Genomic DNA, 20257 nt, shown 5'->3' on the forward strand with positions numbered 1-20257 from the left:
TCAGAGGGCTGTTGTCCCAGGGCTACTCTTTGAGGAGACGGACTTCCTTTTCTCACCACCCTAGCCACTATTAACTTCGCCTTCCCTTTGAGATACTCTTATATTTGGCTTCTTAATTTTTTTCCCGGAAAGCTCTCAATTTTGAAACTGAAAGCCATTTCTTTAGTGTTGTTTTTCCAAATATGGTTCTGAATATTTTTTCATGCAGACACTCATAACCTACATGTGATGCCATAAACATTTTAAACACTATTTGTCAGACTTCATCATGACAGTAACTCTGATCGATTATATTCAACAAGCTTTTTGTGTTAATCAAAGAATTGTATAGCAAATTTACAATCAAAAGACGTGATGCAACATGTAAATCTTGGAAAACTTCTAAATTGGAAATGGAAAATAAATCTCATCTCAAAGTGATACTTTATTCATTTGAACGAGACAAATAAAATGACACACAGACGTTGTGCAACTTTTGATCAAAGAAAAAAATTTTTTTATTTTGTAAAAATTGCGTAAAAAATTGAAACGTGCAATAAAAAAATAAATAAAGTAACTGGTTTTCATATTTTGAGCTTCCTGAATTTCTGTTTGGGTTACTGACATTCTAATTACCTTCAAAACACCAAGTTATACGTTTGGTGAATTTGGTAGGATTTGGAAACGACGTAATCAATTTCCAGAACGTTTTTCTTCCTAATTATCGATCAAATTGAAAAAAAAGAAAAAGAAAATAGTTTTCCTATTAGTTTTTCACAAAGATTGTGTGTAATTGGGCGGTCGAGTGTCCACCCTGTGTTTTAAAAAAGGCACGGTTGAACATTTTTGAATCCGGTTATACATGTGGGAAAAGAAACCGATGCTCGTTCCCGTTCGAACAATCGAGACAGATCATCTCAATAACAACCGGGTATTTTCGGATATAATTATCAATCAGTTACTGTTATCAGAAACCCCGAGTCTTAATTTGATCACATTAAACAGCGTGCACTGTGTTAATGTTTTTGTTCATCTGGAGGCAGTTTTGGTTTCATTTCTGCATAGAATCGCATATGGAGAATGTGCGGGAAACTACGAATAATGCAGGCTTTGAGCAGAAACTGTGGAGAATATCAACTAGTGTCAACGTTGCCAGCGTGAAAGCTGTTGAGAGAGAGAGAGTGAGTGAGGAATAGCGTTTTCCGTGATTTATGAGACATTTCAGGAGGTTGACGCAGTGCCTTTGGTTCTCTCTCTCGCACAATACCAAGTACTTGACGTTCAGGAGAAAAGACTTTTCATTAAACTCGCATCCACTTCGCGTGAACTGCTCATTAGGATTTTGGGTCAAGTCTCTGCCTGACCTATCTCAACGAATAACAATGCAGCCGGACCGTCCTTCGAAAATTGTTTCCACCCGTGAATGAAACTGTTCGCATTTGGTTGGCGCGCTTCGTTGCATTCGAATTGAATGGCTTACGAAGGGAACGACGACTGATTATCCAGGCCTTGACTTTTCGTTATAAGTGGAGCGAGCATACGAATTTCTAGGATACCCTATCATCTATCGACGAGACCGTAGATACCAATGCTTTCGAATCTTTAAAATTAGTGAAAAATTATAAGCGCCATTCCATCGATTTCTAATTAAATTAATGATTTCCGACGTGACATTGGTATTCGGAATTTCTAAAATACATTTGCGGATATCAAGTTTCTGGCAGAAGTACTTCGATTAGTTAGACCCATTAAATTGATTTTTTTTAAATTCAAATTCTTTAGTGAAGTTTTCATTTTTAAATATATGTAGGGTGAACCATAGATTTTTTGAAAATTGATGGAAAATTTTTGTATGAGCATGCGTACATATCAGAATCCATGTCACAAATTCCGATTAGTTTCAGAAACTGACAAACACACACAGTCAGAAACTGACAACTTTTTTTTTAAATTTGAACTGCACGAGATGCCTCTGAAAATAGCTCAGAAATTATATACAGGGTGGGCAAAAAGTCCATAGAAATTTTAAAAATTCTTAATAACCGCAAAAATAACCGAAATAAAAAACGGTTTGCAGGGTTAGCACCGCTAGGTCCCGGAAAGTTCTTAAAAGAGAAAAAATAACTCAAAAACAGCCAATAGGTGGCACTGACGTACAAATCAAAGAAAAGATACGCAAATAACGAACAGAATGCCCCCAAATTGTTTATTACAGCAGTGTGTGTTAAACATGACCACTACCGCAGGGGATAACACATTGTAGGCGAGTCACAAATCCAGCAACGGTCCACGTACACGGTTTACAACGGAGAACTGTTTGTGGATTAGGAGCGCAAGTTCTTATAACTGTCTCATTTGTATATTTTCACCGAAGTCACTCGTACCAGTGCCACCTATCGGCTGTTTTTTTATTTATTTTTTTCCTGTATTTGAAAAAATTCCCGTGACCTTAGCGATGCTAATCCAGCAAACTGTTTTTTATTTCGGTTATTTTTCCGATTTTTATTCATTTTTAAAGTGTCTACGTACTTTTTGCCCACCCTGTAGGAGAATTAATAGAAGTAATTAACAATTAACAATCACTAACAATCACCTTTGAATGCGGTAGTTAATGCAGAGAAATTATTGTAGTTTATATTCACGAACTCCACTTTTACACATCTTAAATAATATACAGGGTGTTTCAAAAAAAATCTTAAGAATGAAAGGGCAATTCAGGCATATCGTTTGATCATTTTTATCGCACCACGGTCTTTTTCTGCGCACGAGGGCTAATTATACCGGGAGGTTGGTGCGCTAGCCCCTCGGTGTGGGACTCCCTGCGGTAGCAATTTTTTTTGTGGTCACGTCAGCGTTTTTGTTGCGCCCCTGCGTCGATCCAGTTTCTAACAAGAACGAACCGTGTACCGAACTCGCAACATCTCTAAACATCCTTTGGAACTTTAAGCGAGTATCTTGTCGATCTACCGCGGCCAATTTTGGCATACGATAACTATCCAAAAGCATGTAGGAACATAGGCGCGCAAACGCCTTCCGAATTCACTGCAGGGGATTGTTGCGTCACACACTTTCAAAGCAATTCCGAACTCAGCAAGCAGGAAGTCACAACTCTGGTAAAATAAGTACATTATGCCACACATGCACTCAAACACACATTCCGGCGTGTAGCGATTCATTAGAAATTCCGCAGAGGAATGTGTATGAGCTGTATGTACTGTCAAGTAGTATTAGCATGCATGCAGTCCATGTGGAATTTCTGACGAATCGGTACGTTGTGTTCCGAGTGTGTGTGTGGCCCGTAACGTATTTATGTTGTCACAATTGCGACTTCATGTTTGCTGAGTCTGGAATCGCTTTAAAAGTTTGTGTCGCAACAATTCCTTGTAGCGGCTACGGATGGCGTTTGCGCACGTATGTTCTTATGTGAGTTTGATTGTTATCGCGTGCTTGAATTTCCCTTTCACTTCGGTGATGTTTTTGTGGAGCACCTTATATATAAATACAAACACAATAACACAACACACAAGTGAGTACAAGATCTCCCAAGGGACTCTTGTTCATCCAAGACGGATTAATGAAAATTACACAAGTATTTCCTCATGGCAACACGTCTTTTTATATACAGGGTCCATAGGAAAGTTCCTTTATCCTGGCATAACTTGCGAACTGTTGATCCTAGAAGCATACTTCCAACACAAAAAAGATCCAAAAACGTTGTAGATACGCTATCCATATTGCAAGTAGTTGTATAGTTATGGAAAAAAAACATTATATTTGGTCACCTCGAAAAACCTAATTACGAAGTTGTTGCCCTGTCCCTTCTGAGCCGCGAAAAAAAATCCATGTTTGTAAGTGCAGTATTTTTGCTTAGTTATTTACATTCGAGAATCAATGGAAAAGAAGGAAAGAACCACATATAACGGTTGTATAGCAAGTCGACGCATGCACCATCTTTACCCTTTTTGTAGTATATCCAATTGCTATAGGTGATATGACCTTCTTCAGTGACGCCGCGAGCTCCGCGCGGCCTTCTGCTATAGATGGTGTTGGCTGTACCTGCTCATGTATTGTTAGAATGACGTCCCTCTAATACTCTAAGATGGCGGAATTTTGAATTCATTCTTGGCCTTCATTGGTATTCAAAATGTTAATATTTAAATTTTTTGAGCGACTCATAATAATTCCACGGGATTTTTTGAATATTTTTGTGTGCATGTTTGAATGAGTAGAATCAGTGGCAATATTTTAAAAACTTTTTGAAGACGTCACTTTGAGACCGTTTCTTTGTTAGAAATATTGATTTTTTTTGTTTTGGTGTCGGGAGAGACAGGGCAAAAACAACTTTGTAATTGGGATTTTTAGGACAGGATGATCGAATACAAATTCAATATTTTTTATCTTAATAGCCACACAAAATCCTTGTAATATGAATGACGAATGAGGTCTCACGTTACTTTTTCCGAATTAGAAGTATGCCTCTAGGATCAACGGTTCGCAATTTACTCCAGGATAAAGGGACTTTCCGATGCACCCTGTATAAAGTATGTAATGTTGATTAGCTGCCACGTTTTTTTAAAGCATGTGATTACATTGGCTACACTTAAAATTCTACGTCCTAGTTTTAATATTGGTATTTTGATTCGATAAAGAATTCGATTACGAGGAATTTTTATGAGTTTATTTCAGTTGGAGAAAACATTGTCAAATTTAATTTTTCCTGAACTTCGTATCAGTTGCCAAATTAACGACAGTTTTGAACGCACATACAGATTAAAGTGTTATCGGAAGATCTCCGGATGTCAGAGGGATCACCACCTATAGGCAGCATTGTAGAATAACTTTCCTTCTTGTCAAAAAAGAAAGAAAAAAACAGAATTAATAGCATGAGTTTCGGTAGAAAAAGCATACGTCTACCGCAATATTATTACTTTCTTATAAATTTTCGAAAAGCCGAGTGACTTTTAGGTTACCCTGTTCTTATTAAGTGTTGAACAACAAAGCTAAAAAGACAGTTGGCAGATGAAAAGCTATTTCTTCTCTCTTGGAAAAAAACAACTCAATTTTAGGTCTATCCTCCGTATAAACTCGCTAAACCCTCTCACCAACACACATAGACGAGGTATCTCGCCTGCTTAAAACTCTCTTATTTCGGAAATACCGAGCCGATAAAAAAGTTGATATTGCGAACATGTTTTTCACCCCTCCACCTATCAGGTCAACAGCTAGTGGACGGAGTCAGCTTTCGTTCAGAGTTTAATAACAGAAGGAAAGAGACAGTGTTTATTCCCTTCCCTTTGGTATAATAGAGGAATATGCATATTGTATAAATTATAGAAACGCCAGTTTGTTTCTCTTACTCGGAGTTTGTGAGGGAAAGCATTATCATCTGCACAAAACGGGGAAATAAAATATTGTTCTTTAAAAAAACGCATTTTACTGACGGTTTAGCGATTTCCACCGTGACGATTACAATGTGGATCAAAGAAATTTTAAAAGTAACTCAAAAGTTTATAGAAACAAAGCTAAAATATTCGATTTTACAAAAATAAGTAAAAATACAGAAATTCCCCTGAAATATAGAACGACCACATAAATATTACACTTGACTGCACAATATAATTTTCAAAAAAATACGAGGAGAAACTACAAAAAGCATCTCTGTAAATGCAGTATTTTATTGCTAAAAACTACTAATAACCTAAAGAAAATAGTTTTGAATGACATTTGCGCGAATTAATTCTACGAATCTATTCAATTATGCGTATGATGAAATGCAGGGAACGATATTTTTTGATTATATTTCAGTTGGTCCATTGCATTGATCAACTTTCCTTTTCCGTTTCCAGTGATATAAAAGGAAATTATATATATAAAAAGGAATTTTTTTTCAGGGCAAAGGAAACAGGAACTGTTTGCATTTAGTAAATACGGGAGACACAAAACCCCAATTCAATGTTTTCTATTTACTCTCACTACATGTGGGATTGTAAACATTTTGTTGGAAGAGAGAAACAGATAGTTGCAATTTCATTTATATTTGTTTGAACATAATTTGTTACCGACGTGCAATGATTCATATACCACGTAGTATATAAATTATGATGCTACAGTGAATATCATAACATAAACAGAGGGGATACTATCGACCACCCAATAATTACACCGGTGATTCCTTTGTGGAAAACCAATATGGAAAAGAGTTTTCAGTTTTTTGATTTGACCAATTATATATGAAGTTATAACGCATTATAAATTGATGACGTCCCTTTCGAATCCTGCTATATTCACCGAACGTGCACTAAAGGTATAAGTTGGTGTTTCATGGTGATAGAAATATTTGATGTTACCCTGAAAGTGTAATCCGGGAAGTTAAAGCTATATATACACAAACCTGTTTTTTTTTGTCCGTTCCCCCAAAATATTTGATTTAATAGTGAAAGAAAAAAAAATTACCACATTCATCGTCACCACCGTCATCGCTTTGAGGGTCAGGAAAAGGGTAATCCTCATAGAAATCAGTATTAAAATTGCCGATTTAACTGCATAAATACGGAAATTTAGTGGGGGGGGGGGTTTCCTGCCACATCAATAATTTTAAAAATTAAATTGAATTCTCGATTTTTGAAATATTGAATTCACTTGGAGATACGAAGCCCAGAAAATTAAAAATATGAATAATTTGCCGGATCTACTTTTGAGTTGGATATTCATGTAATAACATTGATTTCAACTTTTTATTTATGTCTTCTCAAGCATGAAAATTAATGTCTCCGTATTGTCCTTTGATATTTATTTGCATAAATTCATATAGTTTAGGATGTTTTTAAAATTAGTTATGGGCCCCGTAAAGTGCATCGAAAAAATTCCACAGCATTTTTGGAAGCTCAAACAGGCAGAAATAGATAACTTGAAGTTCAGGGGGAGGGAATCGAAATACCTACCACCCATAAAAAAAAGGGGGGGGGGACTATTCATTTCTACGTTTCTTTAAATTTAGATTTGTTTATTTTCTGAGTCGCGCAGAACGTCGCCATATTGGTTACCTTTAGACACGGTTTGCATGCCCCTCAAAGAAAGAGGGAGATATCACGTGATCCATAACGCCTCATTGAAGAAAACCCGGGCAACGCCGGGTATTACAGCTAGTTCATTTATAAAAGGGACATTATGGGAGGTTTACGATAGTCTTAGGTCAGGTTTTTTACTCCCAGACTACGTAGTCGATTGGAGTAAATCGATTTACTCCATCGAGTAACTTCTCGATTGGCACTAAATCACCGGGAAAATTAAAATGTGTGTTAATAAATGCCAGGAGCTTGGGTAATAAGAAATATTTTTTAGAAACTATGATTGTTGTGGAGGGCCTGGATCTTATAGCCATTACAGAATCTTGGGCAAACGATGGGGATGAATCTTTCTTACACATCTCGGGATACGATACTTTTTTGAGAAATAGACCTGATAGGAAAGGGGGTGGAGTGTTGATATACGTGAAATACTGTTTGAACGCTAGAGAGTGTAACGTGCAGAGAAGTGATATTGAAACTATATGGGTTGAGCTTTTGAGAACAAAAGACGTCATAAGCTTATTGTTGGGGTTTGTTACAATCCACCGAATAGGGATCCAAACTACATCGCCAAATTGCATGATGAAATTTCCTACATGTGTAAGCGAAAGAGGGTTCTCATAATAGGGGATTTCAATTACCCGGGTATTGATTGGGAAAACCTTTCATCTAGAGATCAGTACGAAAGAGACTTTCTCAAGTTAGTGCTCGAAATTTTTTTGTATCAGCATGTATCAGAAGCCACTACGGGTACTGCTATTTTGGATTTAGTTCATACTAGTTCTGAGGATCTAGTTGAACATGTTTCGGTGGGGGAAGAGTTTTCTTCTAGTGATCATCGTATAGTCAGATTTCACTGTAACTTTTCTTTCGGTAAGGTTGATAACAAAAGACTGGTTCCTTGTTTTCGGAGAACTAACTTTGATGTTTTGAGAGGAAGGTTAGCGGAAGTTTTCAAAGATCGGTTGGAATCAGTAGGGGTGGTAAGTCAATGGGAAGAATTTAGTACGAAGCTGTCCTCTGTTTTGCACGACGTCATACCCTTTGTTCGAAAAAAACGTGTTTGTACATCGCACCCTCTATGGTTCACGGATAGCGTGCGGAACCTTTATCTTGAAAAGAAAAGAGCATTCAGAGAGAATAAAAATGAACGAGGTGACCTATCATTGTTTATTGATAAAAGAAGACTGTTGAAGAAAGCGATAAGGGATAGTAAAATGGAGGTTGAATCTAGGTTGGCAGATAACATTGACTCTGAACCAAAATAATTTTTTCGATATGCCAATAATGGATGTAAGGGGACAGTTGGCCCACTCTCGATAGGAGGCTCTAGGTTAGAGAGCAATGTAGGCATGTGTAGTGCTTTCAATGACTTTTTCGCGTCGGTTTTTAATGGAGATAGTGATATTCAATATACGGGTGTTGCATTGGTAATAAAACCCTCAACGATATTCAAGTAGAAGACGTGGAGGTCCTAAATCTTCTAAAAAATGTATGTGCAAGCAAAGCACCAGGACCAGATGATATCTATCCCAGGATTCTCAGGGAAGGTGCTAATGAATTGTTGGGGCCAGTCGCTCAGATATACAGGAGTAGTGTTGCTGAGGGTATCGTCCCGAGAGATTGGAAACTGGCTAACGTTGTTCCGATATTTAAGAAGGGTAGTGGAGAAGCTGTGTCCAATTATCGTCCAGTGAGTTTGACGAGCTCCCTCTCGAAAATTTTGGAAATTATCATCAATTTCCAATCAATCCAACCAATCAACAACAATCAACAAATCCCGGGTCGGGCATGGATGTCTACTAACGCTAACAAATTCCCTGGACAGATTGTAACGATCTCTTGGGAATACGTGCTGATCACGATATTATTAAAAAATATATATATATTATAAAAAGGCAGTTTGTGAAGTAGATAGACGAGAATAATGTATTGTCGGATAATCAGCATGAGTTCAGCAAGGGTTAGTCATGTGTAACTAACCTCCTTTGCTTCTATGATCATGTGACTAACGCTTTGGGTAAGAGCAAAAATGTAGATGTTGTTTACCTTGATTTCCAGAAGGCATTCGATCGGGTCCAACATGACAAACTATTGAAGCGCTTACACGAGATTGGAATTGGGGGCAACTTGCTGAATTGGATAGAATCGTGGTTAATAGATAGGTCGCAACGAGTTATGGTGAACGGGGAATTATTTGTTTGGACAGGCGTCACAAGTGGAGTTCCCCAAGGAAGTGTCCTTGGCTCCATACTTTTTTCACTTTTTAACGATAAACTCGATCAGAGTATCGATGGGATTACTAGCAAACTCGCGGATGATGTGAAGTTAATGGGGGTAATCGGGAATCAAAGCGATAGGGAGTCGCTCCAGACCAATCTAAACAGGATTGCAGCATGGGCAAATGAATGGAGCATGACGTTTAGCGTTGATAAGTGCATGGTCGCTGATTTTGGTTCGAACAACCCACGGTTCTCTTACGAGTTGAATGGTGTCACTATCCCGGATGCAACTAGAGTCACCGATTTGGGAATTCTCATTGACGAGCGGCTTAGGTTTTCTGAACATTTTTTCAGCGGTGGTCAAAAAAACGAATAGAGTGCTTGGTCTCATTTTCAAAAAGGTCTCTTCGCGTTCTTCTAAAGTCATTCTTCCGCTTTTTCGAGGCTTAGTTCGTCCTGGACTGGAGTATGCTGTAATTTTTTGGAGACCATACGTACAGAGGGACATAGACTTGGTTGAAGGGATGCAGAGAAGAGCTACGCGTGTCCTTATTGGCACACGGGGTTTGAGTTATGAAGAGAGACTTCATTTTTTGAGTATGTTTACATTGGATGAACGCAGGTGTCGAGGAGATATGATCGAAATGTTCAAAATTTTCAATGGGATGGATAGGATGGACCATGAACTTTTAGTACACCGCCAATCGACTGCTTTTACAAGGGGACACCAGTATCGATTGGTGAGGGACAATGCAAGGTTATGGTGTCGCAGGGAATTTTTCTCTAATAGGGTTGTTAACAAATGGAAGAGCTTACCCCCGGAGGTAGTAAATTGTAGCACAATTGACACGTTCAAAAAGAAATACGATAAACATGTTGGGGTAAATCGAGAAGCTATCCATTCTTAGAATAAGACAACCATAAGTATTCTTTATGGGCATTGTATAATATTTCATCATGTATATATTGTTTATAATTTTTGTTAATTGCATTTTTAACTGGGTTGCTGTATTTTTGAAATATATGACATCCATAATTTTATGGGAATGTTCTTCTCAGCCACCTCGTTGGGCATTTTGCCTGTTGTGGGGTTGTATTTGTAGTGTTTTGCGCGGAAAGCGATTGCTAAAGCAGGGAGTCCCACACCGAGGGGTTAGCGCATCAACCTCTCGGTGAGAATAAAAAAAAGGCTGCTGTAACTTAATAAATTGTAGGTCCCTTTCTAATTAGTCTTCATGTACAGAAATTGACCGCAGGACCGAATGATCGGACGTTTTGGTACAAACCAAAACCCCGTGTACCAAAACTTCCAATGAGTGAAGTGTAAACCATGCTTCGAAATTTTATTTAGAAAGCCAATTCCATGTTTTTAAATGCGATATTAATGAAGATTTTTGAGATTCAATTTTTCACCATTTTTATAGCCAACAATGAGAGGGTGTGATTCACAAATTGCGGAAATGATTTTAAATGTAAAAATTCTTTGAAAAAAAAGTACGAAACTATAAAATATAATGCAAGTATAAAATCATAATCTAAATATAAAATCAACGGATAACACTCCGATAATATACAACATACGGGTAACACTCTGTTAACCAAGAAAATAATTCGAGTATAACATACAATTTTTGCAACACACACACACTATAGTGACAATGGAAATTTTTGTTATTTAATAAAATACTGGTTGCCTATGCAAACTGCATCGTCTATGTTGTCTTTTCAAATAAAACCGGTTAGCCCCATGAACATTTCCAAAAATGTGTAAACGTTGTTGTACATCACGTTTTCAAAAGTTTTCAGATATCAATCAAAAACTATATGCATGCAATATTACATTCCAATTACGCATTGCATAAACTTATTTTTCCCTTACCATCTCATTAATGAATTTTATGCATGTAGCTTATAATATTGCTACATGAACTATTTTCGAGACTTTACTTTTTGCATATACGTCGGGTATAAAATTTTCTTGTGGAATCACCAGAAATTTCCATTTCTTGTGGCCACCATTTCTTGTGGAATGTTATAAGCGAACTCGCTTGTATTTTGCCATGAACCTTGAGCAGTTTAGTCTAATGTTTGCAAAAAATTACCACTCGCAAAATAATTTTTTATAAAAAAAACTTTATTTTGCCCTACATTTGTTTTGCCTTAGTTACTGTGGTTATCTTGAATTCATCAAATTTGTTTGCACTGAACTTAAGCCCGTTCAATTATTACACCAAAGCTTTACCAAAATAAGTAAACTTTTAATAGATATTTTAGTAAAAATTATTGATGTAAGATCATCATAAAAAAATGCATGTCATAAATATAGTTTCTCTCACTGGGATGTAAATGTTAATTTTGTTTTATTCGTCTCATACTCGAAAATTTAAAATAAAAGTTTCCGTTTAAAGATGAGAAAAAAATTGCAATATTAAAATAACATTGAAGGCTTTGGGGACATGAGAAAACTTCGAATTAAGCTATTAATTCGACTCATTGTAATACGGGAATGTGTGATTTATTCTACACAAAACTAAGTTATCATTTTTGATTTATTAAATAATACCAGCAAGAGCGTTTTAATTAACGGTTTCTAATAGAGTATTTGATTCAAAATACTCAATTTTAACGCATTAAATAGGAAGTGAACATCAGAAAATAAAATATTGTCTGAAAAAGAGAAAAGATACGATATAAATGAAACGTTTATCGCGTCGATCGTGAATGCAATTAACTGAGAGGCATCCAATGGCTTCCAACGTTAATGCAACGCGTCATTTCTTCGAATGTAAAAAATAAACCACGATTACCATCTGTATGCACATTTTATTCCTTTATAGCAGCTGCGTGTGCAGGTTACAATTACTTATCGGTACAAAAGTTAATTAAGAATTTTCTTTTATTTCATTTGTGACAATGGGTATTGTTCGACTCCATTCAAAACTTCGAAACGGTTGCAAAAATAAAATTCAAAAAATAAAAGAACGAGGAAAAAATACTTTGCTAGAAGAAGAAGAATGTTTGAGTATGAGAAAATTCAATTATCTCATAATTGATAATACTGTTTCTTCTTGGAATACCAGATATTCTGCACATGAAGCACGAACACCTCAGTTTAAAGTAGGACATAATTATGAATTAGGGTGACAGTGTGACCAATATATATTTCATTTTCATTGTATTTTTGCCAGGTTTGTTTTTTCTGGCTTCTTTGATATAAATTCGTAGGCTGTTTGGACGTTAGTGTTAGCAAACAGTGTACACTTTTTCCCCGGGTACTCTCAATAACTTTGTTTTTCCTTCCACTTGAGCCTATTGTTGTAGTGTTAGTGATTTGAGATAGTTAGCTAATTCTAATAAGTATAAATAGGTTAATTTACTTTCTTTAGAGTGTGTTGTATTCTTTATATACATATTTATTTTATTCTTCGTGATTTAGTGTTGAGCGTCTGAGTAATTTTTTCGTACAATCTCTTAAGCATATTTCGCTTATTCGCATTATTTTAATTTCCTGTTAACGTTTTTCATTTTCCTATTTTTTATTTTTATTATTATCTAGCTTTAGCAATAGTGTTAGTATGCCTCGACCTCGACTAGTGTTGTGTAGAGCTTGCGACGGGAGGTTTCCCTGGTCTATGAGTGTAGTAGCTGATAGTTTCATTTGTGCTTGCGACGGGAGGTTTTCCTGGTCTAGGGGTATAGTAGCTGATAGTTTCAATTGTAAAGGGTGCTTGGATAGGAAAAGACTGGAACTCGAAGTCGAAGCTTTACGGGAAAAAGTTAGGGTGCTAGAGGGCCCGGTTTAACGGAGCCTCTGGTCGTCGAGCCACCTGTTGATGAAGAAGCAATCTCCACGAACAACTACAGTTTAGAGGGCGAATGGGTGGTCGTGAATGAGGTAGAGGGGGATAGTGATAGGGGTTTAATCATCGGCGATTCTATGGTTAGGGAACTTGGGAACCGAGTGTGTAGGGATTTTCGGGGTTTCGAGCGCTGTTGTCTTCCTGGGGGAAGATTGGCAACGTTCGAGACGTTTTCCATCGCCGAAAGTTGCCCTTGCGGGTGATTCTGTGAGTGGGAACGAATCAGGTACGAGCGAATATTAGTGAGTCCCTGTCAGAGTACCGGGATTTACTATTATCCGCTAGGGAGGGGGGGTTCAGATGTGGCAGTGATTCCAGTGCTGCCAAGGGGTACTAGGGGGTATAGGAGTAGGCTCCATCAATTCAATATAGGTTTGAAGGACATTTGCTCCTCACTTGGGGACACGTTCTTGGAGCTTTCCGCATTTACCGATAGGTGGCTTCGTTCGGATGGGATCCATCTAAATAAGAGGGAGGTTTGGGAGGTTTACGAAAGTCTTAGGTCAGGTTTTTTACTCCCAGATCACGTAGTCGGGTATGCGGGCTAGTTAATGATAATCACAACAGTACTGATGGGGAATTACCCACCTCTGACTTGGATGGCTTCTCGATTGCCACTAAATCACCGGGCAAATTAAAATGTGAGTTAATAAATGCCAGGAGCTTGGGTAATAAGAAAGATTTTTTAGAAACTATGATAGTTGTGGAGGGCTTGGATCTTATAGCCATTACAGAATCTTGGGCAAACGATGGGGATGAATCTTTCTTACACATCTCAGGATACGATACTTTTTTGAGAAATAGATCTGACAGGAAAGGGGTCGGAGTGTTGATATACGTGAAATCCTGTTTGAAGGCTAGAGAGTGTAACGTGAAGAGAAGTGGTGGTATTGAAACTATATGGGTTGAGCTTGAGAACAAAAGACGTCATAAACTTATTGTTGGAGTTTGTTACAATCCACCGAATAGGGATCCAAACTACATCGCCAAATTGCATAATGAAATTTCCTACATGTGTAAGCGTAAGAGGGTTTTCATACTAGGGGATTTCAATTATCCAGGTATTGATTGGGAGAACCTTTCATCTAGAGATCAGTACGAAAGAGACTTTCTTAAGTTAGTGCTCGAAAATTTTTTGTATGAGCATGTATCTGAAGCCACTAGGGGTACTGCTATTTTGGATTTAGTTCTTACTAGTTCTGAGGATCTAGTTGAACATGTTTCGGTGGGGGAAGAGTTTTCTTCCAGTGATCATGGTATAGTCAGATTTCACTGTAACTTTTCCTCGGGTAAGGTTGATAACAAAAGACTGGTTCCTTGTTTTCGGAGAACTAACTTTGATGTTTTGAGAGAACGGTTAGCGGAGGGTTTCAAAGACCGGTTAGAATCAGTAGGGGTGGTAAGTCAATGGGAAGAATTTAGTACGAAGCTGTCCTCTGTTTTGCACGACATCATACCCTTTGTTCGAAAAAAGCGTGAATGTACATCGCACCCTCTATGGTTCACGGATAGAGTGCCTAACCTTTATCTTCAAAAGAAAAGAGCATTCAGAGAGTGCAAAAGTGGACGAGGTGACCTATCATTGTTTACTGATAAAAGAAGACTGTTGAAGAAAGCGATAAGGGATAGTAAAAAGGAAGTTGAATCTAGGTTGGCAGATAACATTGGCTCTGACCCAAATTCATTTTTTCGATATGTCAATAATGGATGTAAGGGGACAGTTGGCCCACTCTCGATAGGAGGCTGTAGGTTGGAGAGCAATGTTCGCATGTGTAATGCTTTCAATGACTTTTTCGCATCGGTTTTTAATGGAGATAATGATATTCGATGTACGGGTGTTGCATGGGGTAATAAAACCCTCAACGATATTCAAGTAGAAGACGTGGAGGTCCTAAATATTCTAAGAAATGTATGTACAAGCAAGCGCACCAGATAGCTATCCCAGGGTTCTCAGATAATGTGCTAATGAATTGTTGGGGCCAGTTGCACAGATATACAGGAGTAGTGTTGCTGAGGGTATCGTCCCAAGGGATTGGAAACTTGCTAATGTCGTTCCGATATTTAAGAAGGGTAGTAGAGAAGCTGTGTCCAATTATCGTCCAGTGAATTTGACGAGCTCCCTCTCGAAAATTTTGGAAATTATCATCAAAAGGCAGTTTGTGAAGTGGATAGACGAGAATAATGTATTGTCGGATAATCAGCATGGGTTCAGCAAGGGTTAGTCATGTGTAAATAACCTCCTTTGCTTCTATGATCATGTGACTAAGGTTTTGGGTAAGAGCAAAAATTTAGATGTTGTTTCCCTAGATTTCCAGAAGGCATTCGATCGGGTCCAACATGGTAAACTCTTGAAGCGTTTACACGAGATTGGAATTGGGGGCAACTTGCTGAATTGGATAGAATCGTGGTTAAGAGATAGGTCGCAACGAGTTATGGTGAACGGGGAATTCTATAGTTGGACAGATGTCACAAGTGGAGTTCCTCAAGGAAGTGTCCTTGACCTGGGTAATCGAGAATGAAAGCGATAGGGAGTTGCTCCAGATCAACTTAAACAGGGTTGCTGCATGGGCAAATGAATGGAGCATGACGTTTAGCGTGGATAAGTGCATGCGAGTTGAATGGTGTCACTATCCCGGACGCAATTAGGGTCACCGATTTGGGAATTCTCATTGACGAGCGGCTTAGGTTTTCTGAACATTGTTCAGCGGTGGTCAAGAAACCGAATAGAATGCTTGGTCTAATTTTAAAAAAAGTCTTTTCGCGTTCTCCTAAAGTCATTCTTCCGCTTTTTCGAGGCTTAGTTCGTCCTGGACTGGAGTATGCTGTAAGGTTTTGGAGACCATACGTACAGAGGGACATAGACTTGGTTGAAGGGGTGCAGAGAAAAGCTACGCGTGTTCTTATTGGCACACAGGGCTTGCGTTATGAAGAGAGACTTCATTTTTTGAATATGTTCACATTGGATGAACGCAGGTGTCAAGGAGATATGATCGAAGTGTTCAAAATTTTCAATGGGATGGATAGGATGGACCATGAGCATTTAGTACACCGCCAATCGACTGCTTTTAGAAGGGGACACCAGTATCGATTGGTGAGGGACAATGCAAGGTTATGGTGTCGCAGGGAATTTTTCTCTAATAGGGTTGTTAATAAATGGAATAGCTTACCCCCGGAGGTAGTAAATTGTAACACAATTCACACGTTCAAAAAGAAATACGATAGACATGTTGGGGTAAATCGAGAGGCTATCCATACTTAGAATCAGAAAACCATAAGTATTCTTTATGGGCATTGTATAATATTTTGTCATGTGTATATATTTGTTTATAATTTTTGTTTATTGCATTTTTAATTGGGTGGCTGTATTTTTGAAATATATGACATCCATATTTTTATGGGCATCTTTTACCTCAGTCACCTCGTTGGGCATTTTGATTGCTGTTGCGTTGTATTTGTATTTATATATCGTGATATGGCCATTTCGACTTTCTTATAAACATTTCTTTTTCCGTATTTTAAACGAAAATTATTTACATTTTTATTCTTTACTGGAATGTAAATTTTAATTATTTTCCTGACTTTTGAATTATATTGTTATAGTGATGACTATAAATGTGAAAATTTATCTCATTGTCATGTCATGGGTTTCGTTTTTTTCAGAATTCATTTCAAATTACCGCGATTTGCAGCATTGTTTAATTTTCCGCAATTGGTGGTTTTTAGTTAATTTTGGAAACAACTGACAATTTTGCCAAACTTTGGAATCATTTTTGGTGACAATTGGTCTCCAGACAATCCCCCATTTGCTCACCAAAAGAGGGTTAGTGCGAGACGACTCGACCTGGCAAATATATATATGTATATAAATTTGTGTATATGTGTATTTCTCTTTTCTCTATTCAAGTTCTTCATGCATTTCATGTCCACAACACACGTGCGTACTCATATTGTCGTATTCATGTTGCTCACCGAATAAGGTGCTAAGCGAGATGCCACGGGTGCTCCCTAATTGTATATATTCCCCCACACAATACTTCTATTTTGTATATTTTCATTAAAACCACCGGAACGAGTGAACTCAACCCAATAAAACTGATACTGGCTTCTAGTCCGCAAGTTATCAAATCCATTTGCTCACCAATAAGGTGTTAAGCGAGACATGACTTGTTCCGATGGATATTTTATATTTCACAATAAGATTCTCATTTCTTTTCTTTTTGTATCCTGTGTATATAATATGGCAAGTGTAAGATAACAGACGAGATGGCATGGGGGGGGGAGTGGTGCTCAATTGCTTTTAAAACGTACCTCAATCCCAATATATGTACATTCATATTAACTAAACCCCGAAACTTCTCCAACTCCTAATACCATCTCGTCTGTAATCACCACAAAATTTGTTAATCGCGACAGTACCCAATTGTCCGGGGAAAATGTTTTGTAAAAATTTTGTATGTTTTTTTTTGACGCAAAATAAAGTACTCCAGACTCTGCCACGAAGCTGGGCTGGAAGACATTTCGGCAACGGGATACGTCCAGTGGCAAAGTTCTGGCGTTCATTCATTCATTCATGGTGACAATTGGTGATGCAAATTTTCCGTTTATTTTTTTCTCTGGCCTAATTATATAGGTTTCTATAATATAGTCAGCCTAATTCTTTTTATTTCATCTACGCGCGAAATCGTAACTGAGACACTGGAAAATTGACCAAATATTTTTTCTGTATGTAATTAAATGTTGTGGGGAAAAGGGGGCATAAATTCATCTAATAACAAGTATAAAAATACAAAATATTAAATTACCTATCATGGACACGATCAGAATAAAATCATATAAAACAAAAATTCTTGATTCAGAAAACAAAAAACCTGGACTTTTTTGACCATTCTAGGCATAATTCACGTCACAGAGTTTCTACATGAAAGGTGTCCTGCCTCTACGGCCAATATGAGATGGGCGGGAGCAAGACAAACAATTTTTGCAACGGAATCTAGTGTCACAAATGGTAATTTTATTTAGCGTATGTAAACATGGAATTCGAGCCAATGTTGGCAAAATAGAAAGAAAAATAAAATTCGTTAAGTAACTCTCGAAGTAAGAGTGGTAATATTTTCCAAGCAGTCATAACTTTAGAGAGGGGAAGAAAATATATTTCTCTCCACAAGCGTCTGTAACTACTACTACCAGTAAACTACACATACACCTCGTAAACAGTCCTCTGAGAAACTTCCAACGAATTGGTGAACGTGGAAATGTTGGTGTATATGTTGCGCAACCGTAACATGGGTGCGAAACATGGGTCCGTAACATGCGGAATGCCTGCTATCGGTTTAAAGAAATCCTGCCATCTGCCTTCTGAATTTAGAAGCATCAACTTGGCCGGGTATGTGTAAATTTTAAATGCTGTAGGCCTATTGTTTTTCTCTCCGTGAAGAGATTTTTTTAATTGCCTGTGACTGTGCAAAGAAGAAATTTTCCCTGCCGCTCCTAATAATAAGTGTGAGTTTATGCTACTATTTTGGCAACTTCCGAACTAGGGTAATGCATATACCCACCCTTCGCACGAAAAAATGGGCTGTGACCCTGTGTTTCGTTGCCAAATTTGTAATACCACGCTTCTTAGTTGGCGGTAAAGTTCATGGACACCTAGTTTTCAACATTAAAATTGAAAAAAATTCTGTTCCATTGGGAATTGATTGATGTACAGTCAATGCTTACCTAAAGAATAAAGTACAAACAAACTTTTTTTATGATAAAATTTCAAGAGAATTTTGAGTTTAAGAAAAAAAAATCATTTTTTTAAAAGCGTATGATAAAATAGCGTACCATCGATGTAATTGAATAAAACCTCATTCCAAATAAAAGAAACCGTTAAATTCATGAAATGAAGTACAAGATTGAGCTTTCATAGACTCAGTCTTATTTAAAATTAGTTTCAAATGTTAAAATTAATAAAATTAATAAATTATAAAAAAACAATTTAATTTAAAATTTAATTCTAAATAAGATGGAGTCAATGAAATCTCTCAATTTTTTGCTTCTTTTCATAAACCGAACATTTCTCTTTATTTTGAATGAATTTTTATTCAATTATATCGATGTCATGGTATTTTATCATGCGCGCAGGCTGTCAAAAATGTATTTAATTTTTTTAATTTGCAAAAAGTTGAGTAATAGATATCTGTAAAACTATCAAAAATACGTGTAAAAAATCGGAAATAAATCAATGGTGAAATAGTATTTTTAATATTGTTACTAGACATAGTATTCACCAATTAAAAGGTATTATATAGACCAATTAAATTCTCAACATCAATGTAAGGCATTCAATTAATCTGAAATCCTCAGTTATATTTCCGGTGCAATCGAAAATAAAACCTCATGAAATGTCATTACATATAAACTAGCTTAGTAGATATGGAAGAGGGGAAACATTTTCATCATGACAAAAACGTTCATACAAGTAAATTGTAAAAACTTGAATATCATTGAGCATAAAAAAAGCATTTATTTTCGCATTAACCTTTTTTTCAAGGAATCGTGAAAGTTTTACTAGGAAGTAACTCTCTAATCTGATCATAACATCAAAACGAAACGGTTATTTCACAGGATAGACGCCAAGTTATAAAGAGGTTTTTTTTTAATGAAAATTGCTCGTAATTTCAAATCGATTTGCATTATCTAGAATTTTTTCAAAGTTTAGCCATTAATGCACATGAAAATTGAGCTTTATTGAGGCGTAACTTGTCAACGATATAGTTTTCATCGGATTGATTAATTCATAAATCTCACGAAAGTGATTAAAGAAACAAAAACATCGTGAATAATGAGAATCAGAATTTTCATGAAATTTCAGGAAAATATTCACGTGTTATAAAAACAGTATTGTTTTATGAACATATTAGCTGAGCAAAAATCTGAATTTAAAATTTGTGAACTTTGACGATAATTATGTTACCTCTAACGAAGTTTTTTTTATTTATCGATGATAATTGCAGCCAGCCAATATTCCGAATCAGTCTTGGATTCCGGTATGATAATCGTATATAATTTGCATGTGAAGGCGAAATACAATGGTTTGGTGGCTTTAAATAGGCTTCTAACTTCTGAACAAATTGTTGCATTTTCG

Source organism: Pholcus phalangioides, unplaced genomic scaffold, assembly GCF_987345545.1.
Source record: "Pholcus phalangioides strain wild (caught in Gottingen) unplaced genomic scaffold, Ppha-v1.0 ptg000022l_1, whole genome shotgun sequence".
Lineage (NCBI taxonomy): Eukaryota > Metazoa > Arthropoda > Arachnida > Araneae > Pholcidae > Pholcus > Pholcus phalangioides.